Below are 25,034 nucleotides of genomic sequence, written 5' to 3'. Positions count from 1 at the left end.
CCATAAATCTTTTTCTGTTAGAATAATAAGCGATGTATCTCAACACCATAGTTAGTATTAAAAAGGCACTTCATTTTAACTCTATTCAAGTTATTCTTGTGATTTATCTTTATTCTGGAATAATCATCACATTCACTCGCACTTTAAGGAAGTAAAAGGGAAATTTGGAGTTGCTCTATTACTGTCGTTCTTTGAATTACGGATTTAAGACAAAATTTCAGTCTTTAATTCTTCTTAATTAAGCAGTATTACGTGAGGTAATAACAAATATATTATACAACATCTATAAACCACAGTAAATAGGTTTGGCCAGAAAAGATGACGACAGAAATATTGAGATCTGTGTGTGACGTAAGGTTAGATACAAAATATGGGGAGGATATAGCGCAGAATTTCGGACTGGATGATTTAAAAGAAAGAATAAATAAATTAAATAAAAATAAAACCACAGGTTTCGAGACCGTAAATTATTAAACCAAGGATTCAAAATTGGCGAGGAATAGGTCCAAATAAAAACATCAACTCGTCTTTTTCGCCAACGTTTCGACAAATATATTTTCCTCTTCAGGGCGTGGGTATGCGGGTTGGTTGAGTTACAGAAACTGAGTTACAGAGTTTCTGTAACTCAACCAATTCGCATAGCCACGCCCTGAAGAGGACATTTGTCGAAACGTTGGCAAAAAAGACGAGTTTGTTGTTTTATTTGACCGATTCCTCACCAATCTTGAATCCTTAGTTTAAAAACACAGGGATCAATTTGTAAAAAAAAACAACACTTTTTGGGGGGGGCTCCGAGGACCCCTCAAAAGTATTTCCACTGAAATCGATTAGAAAATCGAAATTTAGTCACAATCACGATGAAATATTTAATATTACTAAATTTATAAACTAACTTCCGGTAAAACAGAGTTTAATTTCCTGAAATTTAATACTCGTACAACTGCAATAATTGTTTCCATTGACGAACCACTAATAGGAAGGTAAGTTTAAAGAGTTGTCTGCGAAAATTCGAACAGAACTCAAATTACTATGATCCAAAAAAATACTCTGATATTATTCAATACGTATTTTAGAAGTATAATCAGTCAAATAGAATGCACCTACTTCTGAACTTATTAACAATTGTACCACCTAAAGCGTAAAGAATATAACTCAAGATCATAAAAATTAAAAAGATAATCACCCATCATTTAAATTGCTGCTAATTATACTTAACTTTTTTTTTTGTATCAAATTAATTTTGAACAATAATAATTGTAATAAACTGCACGAACTGTAAAAAATAACTTCAAATAATTCTCTAATTAAAATGAACAATGGCGGTGAACAGTACTATTTCACAGTGGTTTTATAGTGTGTTAATTTGCAATTAAAAATTTTACGCGGAAATCATTAATATTTATGCTTTTAATATGATAATTAGGGAAAACTGTACATGGCTAATTGGAAAAGGTGGTGAAATAATAATGCATTTGTTGGTTGACAAATGAAATCATTCGAGCAGGTTTAATGACACTGATTATTTGGCGTTTTATTTGCCCAAAAAAATGCTTGCCTAGTTTTTTTTGTTGTTTTTTTAAATTCGATGGATTTTTGAACTCATTAGAGAAAACTAGTGCTTATCTAGCATAATTGGATAATTCTAAGAGAATTTATATTTAAGAGAATAAATCTAGACTGGGAAAAATTCCCTTTTATACGAGGGTCGTTTGAAAAGTCCGTGCAAAAATAAAAACTACTTAATTTTTGGGGGTAAACCTTTTTAATTTTTCAACATAGTCTCCTTTTAGGCTTATACACTTCGTCCAACGCTGCTCTAGTTTGTTGATCCCTTCCGAATAATAGGATCTGTCCAAGTCTGAAAAATAGCCATTCGTTTCTGCAATCACCATCTCGTTTCAATAAAATCTTTTTCCCGCCAGCCATTTCTTCATATTGGGGAACAAATAGTAGTCCGAGGGAGCCAAGTCTGGAGAATAGGGGGGGGGATGTGAAACGAGTTGGAACCCTATTTCCATTAATTTTGCGACCACAACTGCTGAGGTGTGAGCTGGTGCGTTGTCGTGATGGAAAAGGACTTTGTGGGCGTTTTTCTTGCAGCTCAGTTTTCAAACGGTCCAATAACGATGAATAATATGCACCTGTAATAGTTTTACCCTTTTCCAGTTAGTCGATGAGGATTATTCCTTGCGAATCCCAAAAAGACAGTCGCCATAATCTTTCCGGCCGAAGGAACGGTCTTCGCCTTTTTTGGCGCAGATTCCCCCTTGGTAACCCATTGTTTAGACTGTTCTTTGGTCTCAGGAGCGTAGTGATGTATCCATGTTTCATCCAAAGTGACGAAACGACGCTTAAAGTCCTGCGGATTCTTCTGGAACAGCTGCAAACCGTCCTTGCAACACTTCACACGATTTCGTTTTTGGTCAAGCGTGAGCAATCGCGGCACCCATCTTGCGGATAGCTTTGTCATGTCCAAATGTTGATGCAAAATATTATGTACCCGTTCATTCGAGATGCCCACAGCACTAGCAATCTCACGCACCTTCACTCTTCTGTCATCCATCACCATATCATGGATTTTATCAATGATTTCTCAACAGGACGTCCAGAACGTTCAGCGTCACTTGTGCCCATATGGCCACTCCGAAAATTTTGAAACCACTTATAAACTGTTCTAATCGAAGGTGCAGAGTCACCATAATGTTTATCAAGCTTCTCTTTAGTCTCCTGAGGCGTTATGCCTTTCATAAAGTAGTGTTTAATTAACTCACGAAATTCTTTTTCGTCCATTTTTTGAAAATCACTCGACTTCCTCGATTCAAACGAATGCCAAACACAAAGAAATAGACCGATCTGGCTGAAACTTGGTGTATGTTCTTCCAAGAGATGCTACTAACTAAACATAACCTCGATACGCGCCAGTGGTGCTATCTCTCTGACTTTGCACGGACTTTTCAAACGACCCTCGTACTTTCCCTTTCTTAAGACGAAATATAACCGTATCTAAATTTCCATTTCGTGTTTTTACAGGAAGTAAGCATGAGGGTCTCTACATTTTTCTGTTTGTACTTGTGTCTGTGGGCACCAATATTTTGCCCACAAAACGGAAACAAACTACAGGAAAATACGCCAAGTCCTATTATTGCTGCTCTGCCTTCTAAAGCTACCCAAAAGAGATCACCCTTCCAGCATGGCGTGTTTACCAAATCTCCTCCTTCTACTGCCCCCCCCGCAGTTTAATAACTGCAACCTCTCTGGACAAAAATTTTAGAAGTAGCTAATGAATGATGCAGTACACATTAAGTCAACTTTTGAGATTCCATAATCGATATTTGTTGCCGATTCATTCGTATTCATTCACTATAGTTATATATAGAGGGGGCCCAGAACTTGTTTAGTTAGCAGTTTACGCCTAACCTGGAATCCACATAACTAGACTTAAACGGGAAAGAACTATGTTAAACAGACTATTCAAACTTCTCTCTCTAGACTTCTTGACAAACTATCGAAACTTTCACTAAACAATAAACGACTTATCTACCCTATAATACTGCCTGGATTTAAAGGAATGGATGCCTTGGCTGTGTAAGCAAAGTACTAAAGAGACCCTGTGTTTGGGTAGAAATCAGATTACTCTGATTACAGGCCTATTCACGGGGCACGATAGGTTCAGGAAGCATCTGCGCAAAGTGGGGCTTATTAGCTCGGAACCGTTGTGCAGATTATGTCAGAAAGAGGAGGAAACGGCCTCTCACCTGTTGTTCGATTGTGTTACTATCGAGCGTTTGCGCTAAGAAACCTTTGGAACGCTGGAGGCCGAAGGAGATAGTAGCGCAAAAAGAACTAGTAGGGAAACTCCTCAACCTTTTTAAGAGCGGAGGGGGTTCGCTTACTAGAACTAAGAAGGGGCTGGCACAATAAGTCTCTTGTGGCTGCGGTGCCGTGGGGTGTAGGTCCCGTCCCATCTATTATCTTAATCTTAATCTCTTAAAAAAATGGAACTTTAGGGCTAAGCCAAAGCTTTCAATATCTACAAGAATCTAATCCTTCCAGTCAAAAACACCCCGTCGAATCCGCTAATGCTTCTTACTTTATACCTTGCAACGAGATTTCCCTTGTTCCTTATGTTTCAGAAGCTATAAGATCCCATTATATTAGATTCCACACATCAATCACCTCACATCCTAATCCGCTAGTATCCCTGCTTACTGCACTGGTTGGAAATACTCCAAGACGCAGTTGAAGCGCCGGTAGCCACGCGATCTTCTAAATGAAATAAGTGCTAGTCGACAATAGTTAGAACTGTACCATTTTGGGAGTTTCACCAATGGGTGAATTCTCCCCTCATGTATTCATGTATTTATCCTATGTATTATCTTGTATCAGCTTCACTTATTGCTGAAATCTTCTCTGCAGTTGTAAAAATTAATAAATTTAAAAATAAAAATAAAAAATTAATTTCAAGCGGTTTAAATTAATTTAAAATGCAATAAAAAAATACGAATGTTATTTTATATGTTAATATGTATATTACTGAGCGAATTAGGGTCAAGTTTAATGCGGTCTTTATACAGAGAATCCTTCTCTTATCAGTGAGACGTTATCACTAGATTTATTTCTCCAAGTTGTTTTATTTAGTATAAATTACATTCAGCCAATCTTAATCTATCTTGCCACTTCTCCTAAAAATATTCTCCTGATTGTAATTTCTTCATTCACTCTCACCGCAAAGATTGACAAGGAGATTTTACGGTCATAGCATGGGATATCTTCCAAAAGGAAGTACAACAAAAATTGGGGATATGTACCAAAATCGGACTCTGTTTTTGCGGTTTTTGCTTCGTCAGGATAATGTCTAACATAGTTGAAAATTGCTGTTCATTATTTTTGGTGACTGAATCATAGTTTCAATAGGATGAAAAAAATAATGCCAGTTTCAGTCATTATAAACTTTATTATGCCGAGCTTTCCACCTAGGGTGACTAGGTCATCTTCAGGGCTACTTTACAATATATTGTTCATGAGCAGACAAGACAGAAGACACACCAACCCTCTAATGATGTAAAACAGTATATTGTAAATTAGCCCTGAAGATGACCTAGTCCCTAGGGCGAGAGCTCCGTCATAACAAAGTTTATCAAGACTGAAACTGGCATTAATTTTTCATCACAGCTGAAAATGTGTTTTTTTTTAGATGTACGCAGTGCTGGGGATAGTTCATCCATCAACAGAGTTTCAATTATTCAGTTTAGTGTAGCAGGAAATTCTACATAAAACGGCAAGTTGTAGTACGAAACGGAAATAACAGTGATGCCGATCAGGGGATACAATTAAACATGCGGTGTTTACGACGGATATGATACAATATGTCAGTCTTATCATTTTAGAAGAAAACTTGCTCAAATAATATTGATCTTTCTTTGAGAAAGTTTTGAATTAAAAACAAAATTATTTCCTTAAATTGCACGAAAGAGAAAAACTTATGAACATTAAAACTAGATTTTCTTTTATTGAAAAAACTAAATTTATAACAAGACCACCTGTGGCGAAAGCAACAAGTGAGCGATCTATCTACCTACAAAAAAAAAGTATTTGGGTTAGTATTAATATGGCACTTGTTATTTAGGGTAAAGTATATAAACAAAAAGAAAAAATACAGGAAAATATGTTCCGGCGGGAACTAGGTAAAGGGAACACATAAATAATTTAGAAAGTTACAATACTGAGATAGCAAGGTTCTGACCCAAAGAAAAGTAGAAGTTAAAATAAAAATAAATAGATACAAAGAAAAATATGGCAGTTTTAATAGAAAATAGTTAACTGTACCCAAAAAATTAAATTCCTGTTTTCGAAATCTGTTAATTTTTTACTATAAAAACTGATATAAGAACAACAACAACAATTGTAATGACAAAGTAACGGAAACACGAAATTTAAAATCTAATTTAGGTACAAACATCATTTCCGATACAATGGTTTAGACCAAAATCAGCCCACGGGAAGTGCGACTTTGGTTTTTTCGTGCTTCGTCCGTCCCCGCCCCCCAAAGAAGGCTTCAGCAATAGTTTTTCTTTAAGGTCTTTTTAAGAAAATTGATTCACTAAATATTGTACTAAATTTTCATAGAATTTTATAAATATTCTTGGGAAAAATTGCTCTGTAAATAACTCGATGGATTTTTTTAAAGCCAATTAAGATGCAGAATTGTGGACCAAAACATATTATTCTGTACGAGTATATTGGACAATGCTAAAAATTATACTTAAGGAGTGACACCTAATTTGGTAGTTGGACGATAGCTCGCCTGATAAAATAGGCAATTACTAGACTTTTTAATATTATACATACAGGATAAAACTTCCTAAGCCTAATTACTGTAAATATAATGATTTTGGGGAATATTGAGAGGTGCGGTCAATCAAATAAAATTCAAACACAAATTTTTGTTTCATCTCACCAACGTTTCGGCAAATATATATCACCTTCTTCAGGGTCTGTACAAAGGTAATATATTTACCGAAACGTTGGTATGAAAAAAAAAAGTCAAAATTTGTGTTTGGGAGAATTTATTGGATTGACAGCACCTCTCAACATTCCCCGAAGATCATCAATTAACAACGGACGAAAACCAAAACTATCATGTAAATAATAATCCCTTGACATCTTATCGATATATACAACCCAATCGAAGATATTTTAAGAAGGGGAGAAAAATCAATTTTGTCAATGAATAAAAAATATCCTTCTGTAAAACAAGCACCAGTAAGAGAAAATACAGCTTTGAATTTATTGAATCGTCAAATATTATTTTGAGATCGTGCGACTTTTTTTGAAAAGTGTTTTAATCGATAAAAAATCAATAGCTGTTCACTATTTTTGGTGACTGATTCATACTTTCAATTGGATGAAAAAATAAATGCAGTTTTCAGTCGTGATACAATTATTCTGCCGAGCTTTCGACCTACCTAGGGACTAGGTTACCTTCAGGGCTAGTTTACAAAGTAATATTTTTACATTACAGGGTTGATGTGTCTTCGGTCTTGTCTGTTCATGGACTGACAAGACCGAAGACACATCAACCCTCTAATGATGTAAAACAGTACATTGTAAATTAGCCCTGAAGATGACCTAGTCCCCAGTCCAGAAAGCTCGGCAGAATAAATGTATCACGACTGAAAACTGCCATTTATTTTTTCATCCTATTAAAAATCAATTCACCAAATAGCCCAATTCTTTAAAAAAAATGGGCTATTTCTTTAATTTAGAGTTCGGCAACTTAAAAAGAAAACTTTTTAAGGAAAAGAGGTTACCGACTAAGGTTGCAAGCAGAATAGAATAGAACAGAAAAACGGAACGGGACCAACTCCCTAAGGCACCGCAGCCCCCCAGAGGCTTAATGTGTCTTCCCCTTTCTTTGGGGGGGGGATCTAGTAGACGAAAAGGTTGCTAGTAACGAGAGAACATTGTCTACTGGCTGAAAGTGCACTGAAAAAAAAAAAGGCTATAGATGTTAATTAGATTAGATTGTACAAGACGGGCGGTTCCACCAAAAAAAAAAAAGGGGAAGGAACGCAGGCAATCCTGATGCCCATTGTTCCCCGCCCACCCCTCATCTCATGAGAGATACCGGGGTTTAAAAACAAATCCGGCTAAAAATTACCAGATGCTAATATAATAACCTAACAAAGTAGCAACAGGACACTAGGGAGCTTGACGACTCAATCGCCCAGTGCACTTATAGATGTTAATTACTTCAGATGTTTGTTTCAGATTTGTACAGCCGAAACTCTTGTTAATTCTAGCAAAAATCATGAAATAGGTTTCCTTGAATTTGGGTAGAAACTACTAACTTACAGACGTATACGTAGGATTGTTTTTTTTTGTTTTAACAATCAGATAATTTAGTAAAGATTTCTAGCTTTAAAATTGATTTAATAAAATGTAGCCATGTAAAATATACTTTCTGAATGCCAAGTGTCAACAAATTCCTTCAAAATATTAAGGAAACATTTAAAAATTGTAAATATGCTTAGATAGTTTGAGATGGAAGATTTGCGAGGAATCGGTCAAATAAAACAACTCATCTTTTTGCCAACTTTTCGACAAATATATTGTCCTCTTCAGGGCCTGGATATAACAAATACAAAACAATTTACAGTCAGTAACGTAGAAAATCAGTAAAAATCAGTAATACAAAAATAAACAGTAAAATACAATAAATTCTTTATAATTATTGAAACTTACGTGACTATGCATGTTGGGTTACAGAAACTATCTTTTTTATGTATTTTATGTATTTTGTGTTTTATGTATTTATGTAAGGATTTTTCTATGTTACTAACTCTGACAAATTGTTTTATATGTGTAATATCCAGGCCCTGAAGAGAACAATATATTTGTCGAAACGTTGGCAAAAAAGACGAGTTGTTTTATTTGACCGATTCCTCGCAAATCTTCCATCCTAAGTTTATACAATTTGCGGTCACGAAAACTATATATTCATGCTTAGATAGTGTTTAATAAAAAAAAACAAGTTTTGTATTTTTAGAACTTTTATCGCCCTAAATAAAATTGGAAAAAGTAACACTTTATTTCGAGTAACTTTAGCTAAGTAAAATAATAATTAAAGAAAAAGTTATAAGTAAATAATTACCTTGAATTTATTTTAATGGTAAAACCAGGGAAAATTTGCAAAAAACTCCTGGTAATAATTGTAGTTTTCGCAACATATAGCTGTGGTTAAAAGTAAAAATAAAATGAATCCCAAAAAACGTTTGAAGAAAAAAAAAATGTCCTAATTAAATAAATAACTTTTTAACTTATATCTGGGCGAAACAAAAATAAATAATTAAATAAATTGGGGACAAAAAACAAAAAAACAAAAAAAAAGACCGGTACGTTGCAAAGTCGAGAGACAAAAAAACTACAAACAACAAACAACACCAACAACCAACCAACCAACACAAGTTGTATTAACAACACTGCAGAACAAACCGAACAGAGATTGGGACAGACTAGCCTATCGTATTATAATTGCCCCTCCACCGCCAGCCAGCCGGCTAAAACAAAATACACCACCACTACTGACTGTCAAGCCGGCTGGCTGGCAGTTTGAACTAAAAAAAAATAATATCAGTAATCTATCTCACATATGGGGGAATAGTAGTTATCTTATTTATTGCCTAACTAAAAACAGCGACGGACGTGTACATAAATGTACATATCTAATATACGAGTACTAGCAATTGTTTCATTACATTATTTAGATAGCATAGGTTGCAATCGATTGTACCTAAATCAATTTTTTTTTAATGTCTTTTATTCCTAATCGATCGTGTTAAATTACACGATCACTAGACCTAAAAGTACAGAACTGAACAGACGCTATCGACTACTTAAAAGATTTTTAGACGATAGATCAAAATCTCTCTCTGGACAACAAAAAGACAGATTTATACTTCTATTTTGAAACCCATCTGGGGCGTAAAGGAATAGAGCTATGGGGTTCCAACCAAACGCTCCAATCTCCAAAGGATTCAATCTCTACAATCTAAAATACTTCGAACTATTGTGCACGCTCCTTTTTATATCTCCAACCTGACCTTAACATGTCCTTTTGTCACACAAGTTGCTGAAAACAAGATACAGAAAACTTCACTTCAACCTGCAATCTCATATAAATCCTCTAGCTAAAAATCTTTCTTCTACAACTCTTCCTGACAACCCGTACAAGACGCCTTAAGAGACAGTGGTCTCGTGATCTTCTCTCCAGTGAAGAGAGTGACTAACCATATAATGTTTTGGGAGTGTTACCACTGGGTAACTTCTCCACTAATTACTTATCATTTGTTACTTATAGCGCTGACGCGCTGATTGTAGCATAAATAAACGCAAAAAAAAAATACGCGATAAGCTCTTTTTTTTTTGTGCTGACCGGAAATCTCGATTTTGAGATACCTTGGACCCCCCCCCAAAAAAAATAGTCCAAAAGGTTTGTATTGGAGGGAGGGGAGACTTTTATGATTGAATTGGGTCACAGAATAATGGAGATTCGTGTAATAAATATGCTGCCGTTAAGCGTTTATCTGATCATCGTGCAATAAAATAATTAATGACAGAGAAACTCGAGTTGGTCTAGTGCAGAGATGGCGAACCTTTTTGAGACGTGGGTCAAATTTTGTTCATTTTTTTTTTTTTAGTACTAGCACTTGGGTCACTAATGCCCATTTGCACAAGAGTTAAGTTTAAAAATTTTAAACTGAATATTTTCAAAACTAAACATCTTTAAATCATTCAGTTGGCTTAACGAGTAAAACGGTACGAAACAAGTGCTATGGAAGTCTCTTTTTACAAACATAACTGAACAAAACCTTACAAAAGAGTGCTTTATCTGAAGAAAAATCTAAATATGGCTATTTGCTTTGGGTTGTCGATTTTTTTAACAAACAAAATATGATGTAAAAATTATACATCTGATTTGATATTTTGTAAACACTTTTACTTTATTCCAAATACTACAAAAGCATTTGTCATTTGCGTTGTAGAACTGTAATGATCAAACTAAAGGTTATAGATAGCATTTAAATTGCTTGAAGTGTCAATGCGTGATTGAAAGAAAAAATACACACAATTAGAAAATCTAAATGAACCCGCGTAAACAAACAATTGCCTAGTAATTGTGGGTCAGTGAAAAAGCTTGCGCGGGTCAGTGTCTGACCTGCGGGTCATAGGTTCACCATCACCGGTCTAGAACAAGATGGAAAGTAGATTTAGGGCGCTAATGACCATCGCAATCGACCCCCTCCCCCCAAAAAAAACAAAAAAGGCAGAAGTGTTTTTTAAGCCCCAAAAATGCGGGAATCAACCTTTCTTTTGGAGGCTTTAACACTGCATTGCCAATGCTCGAACTTAAGTCAGTTATTGCCCAATGTGGAGTCACATTGACTCAATAATTTATTTCTATCTTTTTTTATATTGATTTCAATTTTAATAAAACAAATTTGCATTAAAGGATGAGAAAGAATAGGAATTAAGAACGAAAAAACAGAATTTTGTCCACAAATCGGCCTTTAACATTTCACGCAGAAGAAATTAACTTCAACTTAGGATCGCAGCAATTTCAGTATTTTCTAGAATCCTGATTGGCTGCCTTCTGATCAGGGACATTTTCATTTTTTTTTTTTAATTACATTCACTATTTTGTCAGTTGCTGTGCGCTGTTGACACGGATCGGAAATTACCCAATTCGCTGCATAATTTTGCTGCAATTCGGACAGAAAATCAATTCTAGAAAGAGGCTTTTTTTTTTGTGCCTTGATACTTTCTATGTAAACAATGCAAATTTAGCAAATAAGCATTTAGGAAATAATCTGGAGTCAAGTTAATAACAGAATATCTACCAATCAGGAGTCGAAATGACTCCGATATATTTACGTGTAATGTCAATCTGGAGTCAAAATAACTCCTATGACTCAAGTAAACTAATCTGGCAACAATAGAAACTAAGAATTCCACGGTCTTCAGCTCGTGACTATCAAATGATGAGAGCATTTCGGGATAGCCAATGAGATGTGGGGAAAACAGAGACCATTCCTACTTTTTTTGGAGCCAAATTGACTCCGGATTGGCAATGCAGTGTTCAAATTTGTATTCCCCACAAGAGATTGGAAAAACCAGCAAAATGTAATGTAACCTTCCATATCTCTACAACTTTTATTACTAGTTCATTGCGATTCATACCACTTATAGAGCTCACTATTCTCTACGATTTGGTGAAGAAATCGTCAAAATCGGAACAATACTAAGATAGATATAGAGGTTTGAATATTGAATGAATTTGAAATTTACATTGAAACAATCAAAATTTTTAACTTTCCAATTTCATTACCTATTATCACTAGAAGATTGCCGTTTATAGCAATAATAGAACTAACTTTTCTTTACAATTAGGTAAAGAATTCATTATAATCTGAACAATACGAAGTGAGTTAAAAACGTTTAAAATTTTGAAATACATAATTGGAAAACCTCCAAAATTTAACCTTCTATATCTCAATAACTATTATCACTAAAACAATGCGATTTGTACCAGTTATTGAGGTATCTTTTCTCTACAATTTGGTAAAGAAATCATTGAATTCTGATCAATAGGAAGAGGAGATATAAAGGTTTGAAATTTGGACGGTTTACAAAAACTCCAAATTTTAACTTCCTATATCTCATTAACTATTAGCACTAAAACATTCCTATTTATACCAGTTATACAGCTAACTTTTCTCTACAATTGGGTAAAGAAATCATTGAATTCTGATCAATAGGAAGAGAGATATAAAGGTTTGAAATTTGAAGCAAATTAAAAAACACCAAAATGTAACCGTCCATATCACATTACCTATTATCACTCAAACATAGCGATTTGAAATAGTTGTAGAGCTAACTATTCTCTAAAATTAGGTAAAGAAATCATTGAATTCTGATCAATAGGAAGAGAGATATAAAGGTTTGAAATTTGAAGCAAATTAAAAAACACCAAAATGTAACCGTCCATATCACATTACCTATTATCACTAAAACATAGCGATTTGAAATAGTTGTAGAGCTAACTATTCTCTAAAATTAGGTAAAGAAATCATTGAATTCTGATCAATAGGAAGAGAGATATAAAGGTTTGAAATTTGAAGCTAATTAAAAAACACCAAAATGTAACCGTCCATATCACATTACCTATTATCACTAAAACATAGCGATTTGAAACAGTTGTAAAGCTAACTATTCTCTACAATTAGGTAAAGAAATCATTGAATTCTAATCAATAGGAAGAGAGATATAAAGGTTTGAAATTTGAAGCAAATTAAAAAACACCAAAATGTAACCGTCCATATCACATTACCTATTATCACTAAAACATAGCGATTTGAAACAGTTGTAAAGCTAACTATTCTCTACAATTAGGTAAAGAAATCATTGAATTCTAATCAATAGGAAGAGAGATATAAAGGTTTGAAATTTGAAGCAAATTTAAAAAACACCAAAATGTAACCCTCCATATCACATTACCTATTATCACTAAAACATAGCGATTTAAACTAGTTATAGAGCTAACTTTTGTGTACAATTAGGTAAAGAAATCATTGAATTCTGATAAACAGGAAGAGAGATATAAAGGTTTGAAATTTGAAGCAAATTTAAAAAACACCAAAATGTAACCCCCCATATCACATTACCTATTATCACTAAAACATAGCGATTTAAACTAGTTATAGAGCTAACTTTTGTGTACAATTGGGTAAAGAAATCATTGAATTCTGATAAACAGGAAGAGAGATATAAAGGTTTGAAATTTGAAGCAAATTTAAAAAACACCAAAATGTAACCCTCCATATCACATTACCTATTATCACTAAAACATAGCGATTTAAACTAGTTATAGAGCTAACTTTTGTGTACAATTGGGTAAAGAAATCATTGAATTCTGATAAACAGGAAGAGAGATATAAAGGTTTGAAATTTGAAGCAAATTAAAAAACACCAAAATGTAACCCTCCATATCACATTACATATTATCACTAAAACATAGCGATTTGAAATAGTTGTAGAGCTAACTATTCTCTACAATTAGGTAAAGAAATCATTGAATTCTGATCAATAGGAAGAGAGATATAAAGGTTTGAAATTTGAAGCAAATTAAAAAACACCAAAATGTAACCCTCCATATCACATTACCTATTATCACTAAAACATAGCGATTTAAACTAGTTATAGAGCTAACTTTTGTGTACGATTGGGTAAAGAAATCATTGAATTCTGATCAATAGGAAGAGAGATATAAACTTTTAAAATTTGAAGTACATAATTGGGAAACCAGGAAAATCTAACCTATATCTCAATAACTATTATCACTAAATCATTGCGATTTATACCACTTATAGAGCTAACTTTTGTGTACAATTGGGTAAAGAAATCATTGAATTCTGATAAACAGGAAGAGAGATATAAAGGTTTGAAATTTGAAGCAAATTAAAAAACACCAAAATGTAACCCTCCATATCACATTACATATTATCACTAAAACATAGCGATTTGAAATAGTTGTAGAGCTAACTATTCTCTACAATTAGGTAAAGAAATCATTGAATTCTGATCAATAGGAAGAGAGATATAAAGGTTTGAAATTTGAAGCAAATTAAAAAACACCAAAATGTAACCCTCCATATCACATTACCTATTATCACTAAAACATAGCGATTTAAACTAGTTATAGAGCTAACTTTTGTGTACGATTGGGTAAAGAAATCATTGAATTCTGATCAATAGGAAGAGAGATATAAACTTTTAAAATTTGAAGTACATAATTGGGAAACCAGGAAAATCTAACCTATATCTCAATAACTATTATCACTAAATCATTGCGATTTATACCACTTATAGAGCTAACTATTCTCTACATTTAGGTAAACGATCTATGAACCCGCAAATTTTCCGGAACCATTTGGCTCTAAACTAGACGATTTCCATAATTATCTATTTATTCTGATTAGTTACGAGATCTGTGTAAAAAATAAATAAATAAAATAAAATTTATTCAAGAAAAAAATTATCCAAATTTTCTTTTCAAAAAATAAATTTTTCGGAGAAAACACCATTTCGAAAATTTGGTTTTGTACACTATAGTTTCTTTACCGATTATTAGAAAAAAAAATTTTCGAATAATTTTCTTTAATTACTAGCTTTTTTTTCTTTATCAGCCACCAATAAATAGCCAAATTTTTTACCTGTTTTAAATTACAGTCACTGGATTTCCCTTACCTGTAAAAACAAAGAGAAAAATATTATTAACATTTTTTTAATTTAGTTTTAAGACAAAAATAATGAGTTAACATAAAACAGGTAAATTACTAATGTAAGAGTTATGTACTTTTCTAGTTATATAAATCTTTTTGTTATACTATCTAAGTTTTTCTTTATTTTTTCTTTAAAAATATAAAAAAAAGGCTAGGTGAAAATAATGCCCAGACAAGGTTATTGGTTTTTCTTCAGGCTCCAAGGATTTCCCGGCAATATAGAGCTTTATTGGCAGATCAGTGCGTGGGAGCTGAGAATGTACTCCTATACAGATGCACTATTTGGAGTGGATTCGGTCCACTGGAACGAACCAACTGCCGGAACGAATTGATTCGAATCTCTATTTATTTTTTTACAAGTATTTCCGGCGAAAACTGAAAGCAAATTAAAACTAAAGTTATTTAGATGTTACTCAAGAATCAATTTTTTTAATTTACTTGAGGCTTTGATGGAGAAATCACGGATACATTTTAGCAAATAACCTCTGTACAAACAGCAATATTAATAAAAATGATAATAATAATAACCTGGCAAGCGTAAAATGAGGTAAGAGTTTAAAATTTTCCGGGAATATGGGAGAATTTTTTCAACAGATTGTGGTAGGACTGTCAATAATTCCATAATTAATTAATTAATTTATTATAATTATTATTTATCTGTTTTGTTTCATAACACTATGTGCAAAGTTCTAGCTATGCGAGTAGCCATGTAAGTTAATTTAAAACAAATGCATAATCCTATTAGAAGATAATTTATGCAAGTACCAAAGCATAAATTAGTTTAATTTAACATAAAATATCGTATGTAATTGAACTGCGTAAGGGATACGAACTAGATGATTGAATAGGGGCGATAGCAGAGTTAGAAAACTATTGGAACTACGGATCCAATCTGTAACAGAAATAACTCAGGATTGAATCTTTAAATAAAGTTTAAAAGCCTTAATACGAGGGTCGTTTCGTCACTGTGGATGAAACATGGATACATCACTACACTCCTGAGACCAAAGAACAATCTAAACAATGGGTTACCAAGGGGGAATCTGCGCCAAAAAAGGCGAAGACCGTTCCTTCGGCCGGAAAGATTATGGCGACTGTCTTTTGGGATTCGCAAGGAATAATTCTCATCGACTATCTGGAAAAGGGTAAAACTATTACAGGTGCATAATATTCATCGTTATTGGACCGTTTGAAAACCGAGCTGCAAGAAAAACGCCCACGATTGGCACACAAAAAAGTCCTTTTCCATCACGACAACGCACCAGCTCACACCTCAGCAGTTGTGGTCGCAAAATTAATGGAAATAGGGTTCCAACTCGTTTCACATCCCCCCTATTCTCCAGACTTGGCTCCCTCGGACTACTATTTCTTCCCCAATATGAAGAAATGGCTGGCGGGAAAAAGATTTTATTCAAACGAGGAGGTGATTGCAGAAACGAATGGCTATTTTTCAGACTTGGACAAATCCTATTATTCGGAAGGGATCAACAAACTAGAGCAGCGTTGGACGAAGTGTATAAGCCTAAAAGGAGACTATGTTGAAAAATAAAAAAGGTTTACCCCAAAAAATTAAGTAGTTTTTATTTTTGCACGGACTTTTCAAACGACCCTCGTATCAAGGATTCTTTCAAGGAACTTATTTTTTCCCTTAACTTCCTGTCAAAGCTGGACTTCCGCTAGTATTTTGGGACCTATTTATTTTACGAACGTTTTCACACAGCTTGCATCCTAGAACAGTAACTTGGACCTTTACTGATAACACTACCAACCTCTCTGCTCATCCTGAACTTATCTCAGCCTTCTAGACAACTCCAAGAACATCTATCCTTAATAGGAAGGTGGTGGTACAACGAAAGATCAGGATGAATGGATCAAATGTGTTCAAACCGGCACCCTACTTGTTCTGGTGTTATAAACTCAATAATTTTTTTTTTTTCCTTATCCCGCGACAAAGGCGTTAAGCCATTTTCTGTCTGGCAGTCCAATATCTTTCATATGGCGTATTCATGCCCTCGAGTGCCGGGCACTCGTTCAAATGGTTAAAAATCATTACGCCGTCATTGCACAATGGGCAAATCGGCGAGTCCCTAATACCTATCTTGTGGAGGTGTGCTTGTAGATAGTCGTGCCCTGTAATTCCTCGGAAGAGCACGACAGACTCTTTTCTTGGGAGGCCGGCAGGTATCTACTTTTCTAGCAGTGTTGCCCACTGCTTTCCAGCGGCCATGCTCCTGTATTTCTCGTGTAATTTCCCCATTATGTGGTTACCTATAACTCTTTTAGCCGATTCGTAACACACTGCGTGGTCGGGCTGATCGCATTGACTTCCCTGTTTCGCAAGGTTATCGGCCTGCTCGTTCCCTGGTAATCCACAATGTGCCGGAATCCACTGGAAAGCCAGGTGCTTCCCTTCTATAAGTATCTTTTCAATCATTTCCTGGCACGCTCTTACATCAGCGGAAACTCCACTCTGAGCTCCCGTTACGGCTATTAACGCTGCTTGGGAGTCACTAAGAAAGACTACTTGGGCCAATTTTCTTTCAACCACGTATCTTAGACCTATCAGGATAGCCCGAATCTCCCCATCGAAATTTGATGCCCACGTTCCAACAGGTTCTGAGAACTGGATGTTGGTACCATACACTCCAGCTCCCGCATTATAAACTCAATAATATAACATATTTCTTCCTACTTCTGACAGAGTAGGCTATCTTGGGTTACAGATGGACAAACTTCGGTTTCTTGGAAAAAAGAGAGACTAACAGACGATTTTTTCGCGTACTATTATCGCAGACTAATCGACAAACTATCTAAACTTACTCAAAAAAACAGCTTATATTGGGCAAAACATTGCTACAACCACAAACGGTTCTATGAATTAGAATCGTGGAGCTTCTCTAAACATTTCAAACCTATACCCAAATCCAAATCTTTACAACCCCCCCCCCCCCCAAAAAAAAGAAGAAAAACCTTCGAAAAATCACCAAAATTATGCCTTCCTTAAAAACTGCATATATTGATTTATCCAAATACTCTTCGTGCCTGATCTGGATAGAATTCCTTCTATCAAAGATTCCACAATTCCTTCTAACCTTACCCCCAATGTTTCCTTATACTGTGTCTATCACCCTTAGATTCAGCTAAGGCGGCCTGAAGGCCTACGGCACTGCGACCCCCTATGGATCTATTGTGGCTCCCCCCACACTAAAGCTCCCCCTCCAGACTCTGTCCTTTTGATTAGACTCTTCATTCTGGAGAGCGGACTCCCTGGGTAAAGCTCCTCAGGCCTTGGTTTTTCCTCCCCGAGAAGTAACATCCTTAGCCAGACAAGCCCCTCACCCTAACACAACACGTGCAGTGCCATTTCCTCCTCCTCCTCCTTCTCCTCCTGATAGAACCTACAAAAGGCAATCATCTGCCAGCCCCATGTGTTTTCTGAGCCTGCAGTGGCCGTCTATCTCCCTTGCATATTTTTTTTTGCACTATTTAAACGTTCAGCGTTCGTTCAGCATCATAGTGAGCATCGTTTCTCATCCATAAAAGGTGTTTTAACTGAAAACAGAAGAGTTGAGAATCTCTTGGCAGCGAGGTATTTAGTAGCTAACCCCAATCTAAAAGGCCTCCCAAATCAACAAGACCAATTGATAACCGCCAATCAGAGTGACGTATTACTGGAAGAAAGATCCCCCCACCACCACCACCATATCTCGTAAAAATGTAAATATTTAACAAAATTATTATATAAATATCAACTACAAGGAAATTTGGATTCGGCAAGTAGATTTTTTTAGTTAATTTGAAGTTACGTAATAATTTTTACAACTATGCGTACATTGTCTATTACCCAGAGGGATAACTAGTTTAATGTTACGAAACTTCCTGAATAAATCACTAAGCTGGAACGGCCAGCGGTGAGGACACAGGAGAGTAATTAATTTTTTTGGGCTTTATCTTTCTCTAGTTTTTTTTTCTTTCTAACTATAAGAGAAAGGCTTTCTCTTATAGTTAGAAAATAGTTTTCTGTCCGCACGTTTCTCTTGAAGTTATTACAGAAACAAATTTAATCAAAATAAATTTAAAGATAATATGTATCTTATTATTATTATTATTATTTTTTCTTAATTTATTTATTTTGCAACTGTATCCAATACAACACGCAGAAGAGATGAGTGATAAGGATAGCGTAAATACACATGCATGAGCGCCAAGAGCCGAGCGTGAAGTGAACGACGACCATCCAGTAATGGAAGCCGTTAGTTCGCCAGATTGGCAAGCTTACAAAGCAACCATCCCTAGGAGGTCGGCGTTATATGTTGAGAGGATCGCGTGGCCACCGCCACTTTAGTCTGCGATGTGGATTTGAAGGAAGTGTTATAGTAGACATGTTGTGGATCAGAGGTTGCTAATGACTGTGTAGATTTGAGTGGAGTTTTGTCATTTATTTAAATAATATTTAAATTAGTCCAAAAATTCAGTCCTCGATGTTTGTCTGTATGGGAGCTTTGCTACTGTTCTCCTTGACCGATCACCGACCGACCGCTTTGCGGCATTTCCAGCCTGCATTAAGTACTGGACAGTTCCTTCTGAGGTGTTTTAATAATATTAAATATTTAATAATTAATAATATTGAAAAATAATGGCGTAATAATTTTCTTTTGTTTACAAAACTCGCAGGTTTCCTCAGAGATCAATATCTTAACAAGATATTGGTCCAAAAAAAAACTGCTGTCACCTAAATATCTTCGCAAGAAGATAGCGGAGATAGCCTCCTTTCATTTCCAGCCAGATCATCATGTACTTCTTTTTTTCATCCCAGCCAAATGAGCAAGGATATTGTTTTGTAGAAGAAGCCATCTTTGTACCCACAAAAAAAATGTAGGGAATTCCAAAAAAATTGAGTTCAAGTACCATTAAAATGTGGAATCTTTACCTTTATTGTTTGCTTAGTAAAGAAGATACATTTACAGGGAGCAACAGTTATTTATTTATTTTTGGAAAAGAGGCGGCAGACGAAAACTTTGACAAGATCTGATTGTTTAACATCAATTGCAGCATCTTTTTTTTTTTTACCCCAAAATAAGGACATCAATACACATTAAATTCTTACAATTCTTTGATAACTATACTATTTTATTGCCAGCACTAAACACCGCTTTAATTACATTCTTTAATTATACTATAATAAAACATGTAAGGGTTCATTAAAGCTTTAATACTATTGTAAGAAAATCTTTTACCTCTTCTTAACAAGGGCAATAGGAAAACTATAAAATAAAATAAAATAAAAAATATATATATATAGACGGAAGTTTAGGAGAGTTTTCTTTCCAGCAACATTTCCTTTTTACCTTTTATAGTTGCAGGGATTTCTTTACTCCCAAACAGAGCTCATAAAACCCATTAGATTAACCGGAAAACTATGATAAAATCCCATTTCATTCCTCTCCATTAAGAAGGCTCTTCATACAGACCTGTACTCTGTAACTTAGGTCTGTCTTCCTTTCAAACCACAAACTCAACTATTGGTAAAATTCAATGTTATTGAGCAAAACATCACGTTTAAGCTACTTAGATCATTCCTAAAAGTTGGGTTGGTGGTGGTGAGAGGGGGAAAGTGTCTTTCTAAGCCGGAGGTTCTTTCGAGAATATGGTTTCCGGAGTTTTTTTTTTAGTTCTTTAGAAGTAAACGCATTACATTTACTGCTAGATAAAGAAAAGTGTAATCGATCGCAATGATCGAGTTAACTTTACTATATCGAATTTTCTTCTGAGTGCAAAAAAAAAAGAAGAAGAAGAGTATTTTGTGCGTCATTACGTGTATAAACGAATTTTCTCAAAAACGTGTGGCTGCGTCATGGACACGGCCGTGTGTTGTACGTGAATACGTTTACGTAACGGGTTATATTTTTTATATAAAATATTTTTATTTTTGTATTTAGGATGAAATCAAGGAAACAAATCGACGATCGAACACAACAGTCTATGCCTATACAGAACGTTGTCGATGTAGAAGCGATTTCATCATCCACTTGCATAATTTCAGCCGCTTCAGCTGCAGATGTACTGACACCGTCGTTGATCCGCTCGGCCGCATTCATTCTTTTACGTTCCCGGCACAGCTTGACTCGGTCATATGGTGTTTTATTATTACCATTCGATTGTTCTTGAGAAGCCCTTTCCAACCGTATACGATCTCTGTATTTGGTTTTGGCTTTTTGACGCGTATAGGCCGACATTATATATTTTTGATAATATTTTTTTTATTCTAACACCTTATTATATTAACTGTCACTATTTTACACTAATGTTTTCTATATACAATCGATAGATTGTGACGACAGCTGACGATTAAAACTTAAACGAACATCGTAGCTTTTTCGAGTCAAAAGTTATACTAATTGCAAATCTCGATACGCAGCAAAATGATCTCCACCACGCGCAGAATTTAATTTTGGATGTAGACGATAGATTCGAAACTATAATGCCAAACTGTATCCCTCGGTTTTTGTTATCATTAGGTTTTTTGGATTGCCTCCATGTGATAGCAAATTTAAAGACGTACTCACGTCAAAAGAAAAAAACGAAAAATCACTAAAAGCTGAGAAATTTCTAATATCGATTTTTTCCTAGCAAGCGGATAAGTCCTGTATCGAACTTAGCAATCGAAATCCGTTTAACCAGCAATTCTACTAATTGTTTTATTTATGGTTTTTAAAGAATTTTTCTTAATAAGACTGTTACTGAGAACGTATTTTTCAAAATAATTACATTATTAATATCTTTAAGACACACTTACAAAAAACATCATTCATGCAAATGATTAATTAGTTAAACACATGATAATATCACTTTGAAAACTCATACATACACATACGGTAATAATATATCATTAAACAATTAAATAAATGTACCAATAAATTCTGAATTACAATAATAAACTATTTTATTACACTACAAGGAAAATAGCTATATAAGAAAAAAATTGATGACGTCAGTTAGTTGAATCCTTTTAAGTGCCACTGCCACCTTGAGAAGGTGTGTATAATTCGAGTTTACAAAATAACATATTATAACAACTTGTAATTGACCATCTCAAAGGCGGACGAACGAACACCGTCTACAGGAAGCTACACCGTAAAATTAAATGGCCCAGTACGTGAAAGCACGACCTAGCAACGTAGGCACAACAGTGAGCTGTATGCTTCATCAGAAAAGCCCCCGAATAGTAAATTGGATCAAGTTCAGCACAGTGAGATGAACTGGCCCATATAGCGAGGATGGATGCTGACGAAGTTCCCTCCAAACTTCACCAGAACAGGAAAAGAAGAATTGGAAGGCCCAGGTTACTTATGTCAAGAATTGTGTACCTCAAAATGCTAAGAGTATCTTCCGAATCCGTAACTGGATGGCGGTTGCTAAAAATAAATTGGAACGCTGCCGGAAATTAAGGAGGCCAAGACCCACACATCTGTGGGTTGAAACGCCAATGAAAGAAGAAGAATGTCACCAAGCGTATTGCGGTCAGTATATTGCAAAAATGATTGATCATTTATCTTTTACTTAACGAGCGTACTTTAATTCAGAAGTTATCCCACTTAATTTGCATAATAGATTTACCTATTTCTAAGTTTTGCAATAGGTATATTAACTAATAGACGTTTTCTTCATATGCTGTACTCGATAGTTCATTTGAAGGTGCGTATTTTATTTAAAAAAATGTCTTAAGTGAAAATAAGTTACGAAAAATTAATAATCAGCTAGTTTTCCAATATAAGCTTGTTTTCGAAGTGAAACAAAAAAATTAATCTTAAGTTATTACACACTATATAAAAGTTATTATCTCTGAACACAAGCTAGCAACAAAGTGGATGAATTTCCCCATTTTCTCAACTATCCACGCTCAAAGAACGGAAGTGAGTCCTATGTACCATCGTATGTTCATCAGCGCAGCATCTTCTCTAAGGCTAAATACACACTGAGTGGTTTTCTCTAAAGTATTAGGTACAACTTCTTCCACATAGATTACATTAAGATCATCACAGCATCCACTAAATATGGGCTTTTGAATATAATTCCTTTCATCATAGTGTGTTGTAATCACTAAGGCAAAGTGATTCGTCTTTGAGTTTGACAAATTTTGTTATTTGATTAGTTACTCTATATTTTGAAGTTAATATTAACAAAACATGCTTGTTTCATAACCTCGCTAATATTCCTAATAATAACATACGTGCTTATAACCTTAATATAACCTTATGCTACAGACTGGAGAAGAAAAAAACTTAACTTCTAAATTCCAGTTACATTCTATTCTGGAGCCCCTCCCCAGAATAAGAAGTCTGATAAACGGACAGGTCTGAGTGGTGGGAGCCACAATAGATCCATTTAGGTCGCGGTGGCTTAGGTCTTTAAGGCCGCCCTACTATGTAGAATCTATCTATCTACACTTTATTTGTACTTAATCAATTTTAGACGAAGTAATTATAATTATATTCATTTCATAAGTCCTCAATACTGCATATATCCACCTCATTCTTCGACAGAGGGCTTTACTGAACTTAAACGGAAGCTCCATCAAGAATGCATGATGCATTCTATTCCGATATGGATACAAAAAAACTCTAACGACTATCTATAACCACACACCACACGGTTTAACTTGTGAGTTTACTCTGAATTTGTAATATTAACAAAAAATAATAATAATAAAAAAAAAGAAAAGAAAAATAAATAATGAATTGTCCCCAATTTGATTCTGGTAAACTTTTCGTGGACCTAAAATCTATCTGCTATTTATCTAAAGACGAAATTATGTTATCACAGGATATCCTGTGATGACGTATGAGGATGTGTCAAATGTACCCAGTAAGAAAAAAAATAAATAAAAAATGGATGTAACAGTATTTCGACTGTGAGAAAATCAGACTTTAATTCCTGAAATTGTAACTTCGCCTTCACGTACACATGACTCTTGTGAGGGTATATCAGGCACGAGGCTCCTCAAACTAGGCCTTAGAAACGCCCTCAATTTTGGGCCGTTCAGAGGGGCTTTGGCTAGTGGAACTTTTTGATATGCGCTCTGTGTTATCGTTAAACTAGACCTGGGTGTAATAATGATGTTACAACAGAATCTTATGGTTTGCCGTAACTGTGAACCGTTGTTTGGTTCACTTCCGCTTTCATACCATAGCTGAGAGGTTTAGAGGCGAGATCTGCAAGCTATACAGGTAACTTGGATTCGATTCCCGGTCTTGGTTTTGGATTTTAACAAGTTAAGCGTCTTTGACGTGTATACACGTCAAACCAAATCTCTGTTCGACGTGTATACTCGTTGTGAAAAATATAAAATTGCCATTAACTATAAAAACTCGAAATTTTAATAAAATACAATAAGAATATCATTTGGTGGGATGTTTCCTTTATCTTACCAATAGAACTGCGGTGGGTGCCAGCCAAATGATAAGTGGTTGGTACATGTTTGGTCTCCGCATTAGAGATTGGGAAGTAGGCATACAAATAGAAGCTCTCAACCATTGTGCAATGCCGTTTTTACCTTAGATAGAGGTTCAGTTTACTTAACTCCTTAGATTGAGACAGTTTTTTTTAAACCGGACTCAGGAGACCCCAAAACCCACATTTCCGGTAAAAAAAATTTGTCACGATCGTTATTTATTCATTTCCTGTTAAGAAAGTGTAAAAATACCAAAGTACTAAGTCTTTAGAATGATTTTCTTTTTTTTATTAAAAACATTTTGTAGCCTTTTTTATATCCGCCACTAATAAATAGCCAAATAAATTTATTACCTGCTTTAAATTACAGTCACTGGATTTCCCTTACCTGTAAAAAGAAAAGGAGAAAAACTCTATTAAAATTTCTTTAAATTAGTTTATAGTTATAAATAATAAGTGAACATGAAGCAGGAAAATACGCAATGTGGGAATTTTTCCTATTTTTTAAAGTTATTTTTCTAGCTTTATCTAAGAAGTACTTTTTGTTTTGCTTTTTTTTTAATGAATGTTTATTGCTTATGAGTCATAGTACGCGTGTTTTGACGCATCCCTCAATGGTATCGAATTTTCATCCATCATCAGAGGTGGGTTAAATCAATTGAAGACTTTGGGGTTTTAAAACGGATTAATCTTCCACTGATATTGGCTAAAAGTCAATGATGATGGAGATAAAAAAAAGAAACC

The 25,034-nt window shown here is 34.8% G+C and overlaps 1 protein-coding gene across 3 annotated transcripts in view; it reads right to left on the bottom strand.

Annotated features, from left to right (window-relative positions):
- Window positions 1–25,034, bottom strand: part of LOC141456999 (ATP-binding cassette sub-family G member 1-like) — a 204,931-nt gene that overhangs the window by 133,369 nt on the left and 46,528 nt on the right. Inside the window, exon 1 of one of the 3 annotated variants that reach the window (XM_074133455.1) lies at window positions 8,654–9,077. The exons of the other annotated variants lie outside the window; for them this stretch is intronic. The gene's annotated coding sequence lies outside the window, so the exon portion shown is untranslated. Of the gene's footprint in view, window positions 1–8,653; window positions 9,078–25,034 lie in introns of those variants that run through there. 3 annotated transcript variants of the gene reach the window in all.

The sequence above is a fragment of the Rhodnius prolixus genome, unplaced genomic scaffold (assembly GCF_049639745.1).
Source record: "Rhodnius prolixus isolate KJV_2025 unplaced genomic scaffold, Rpr scaffold_10, whole genome shotgun sequence".
NCBI classification, from domain to species: domain Eukaryota; kingdom Metazoa; phylum Arthropoda; class Insecta; order Hemiptera; family Reduviidae; genus Rhodnius; species Rhodnius prolixus.
The sequence above is the reverse complement of the archived record's forward strand: the minus strand, read 5'-3'. Positions and strand labels throughout refer to the sequence as shown.